Raw genomic sequence first — 1,361 nt, 5'->3', positions numbered from 1 at the left:
CCCCCCCTGCCTTTCCTTGTAATGAACCCGCAATACAAGGCTCGAGAGTGAATTCATCCATCAGTTTCAGAGTTAATTCTAAGTGAATGAATGCTCAGTTGCAAGCCTCTTAGCTTACTATTATTGCTGCTTTTACCTGTAGAAACTCCCCAGGAACTTCAAACGCTGTGATGGCTTATCTTGTTCACTTCTGATGGTAGTGGCACTATAGCCTCGGAGTACGTTCCACTATTACTGACTCTGTAGCACTATATCAAGGCGGCGGACTGCTCATTTCATCCCTCGAGCTAAACAAGAAAATGAGGAACTAGTAACTAGTTGATCCTATAAGCAGCCCATTCCCCAAAGCAACCAAATGGATCCAATCAGGCTGACCGATGCATGTCAGCAGTCTCATGAACAAACACAAAATGGCATAAACTAACCTCCCTACAGCAAACACAACATGAGTTTTCAAAAAACATAACTTTGATAGGTCCGCAACAAACCTGAATATTATCGGTATCAGAGAAAAACAAAAGGAGAACCTATTTGGTCAAATAAGTACTCCCTCCGTCCGAAAATACTTGTCGCATAAATGGATGAAAATGGATGTATCTAGAATTAAAATACATCTAGATACATTCATTTCAATGACAAGTATTTCTGGACGAAGGGAGTATGAAATATTAATTCATTCGGCAATATTACATGGAATAAATTTCAGCACTGCATGAATCCGAGATGTAGGAAGGTTGCTCAATTTCTAGCATAGAACATATCACTTTGAAACAATCTTCAGATGTTCGTTCAGCATCAGTTACCTGGGAGCAAAATGCCTTTCAATTCTACAAAAGAGAGTAGTTCCAGGTCATTGTTCTTTCTATTCTACGTCAGTAATTCCCGTTATCCCATTGGATATGGCTACGTCGCTTGTACTAAAGAGTCTAAGGTAACTTCAAATGTGACCTGTTTCTGACATTCATTTCATCCAAATTATGAGCAGTGATGACCTGCTGACCTGCAATCAATTTCCTATATATAGAGTACCACAAAATGAAGGACACAGAATAATACAAGTTCTTCTAACCTCAAGCTGACAGTGTTCCATCTGATGCCAATAAGCTTAAATAAGCAGAAAAGAGACGGGCGCAGCTAAAAATTTGATGACAGACCTGTATGTATGCTTATGTCACGAATAAATGGTCAGTTGAAAAATGCTACTGGTAAATCACCAGCAAAAACACACATGTGTAGCCAAGAAAATGATGGTGTTCAACTGATCCCAAAATCACAATCCAGCAAACTAACAACATTCTCTTCATAATTTGTTGTGTCCGTAAATTTATATGCTTCACTGCTTCACCATTTGAGAAACACAA

Source organism: Triticum dicoccoides, chromosome 1B, assembly GCF_002162155.2.
Source record: "Triticum dicoccoides isolate Atlit2015 ecotype Zavitan chromosome 1B, WEW_v2.0, whole genome shotgun sequence".
In the NCBI taxonomy this organism is placed as follows: domain Eukaryota; kingdom Viridiplantae; phylum Streptophyta; class Magnoliopsida; order Poales; family Poaceae; genus Triticum; species Triticum dicoccoides.
Note: the sequence above shows the minus strand (reverse complement) of the source record.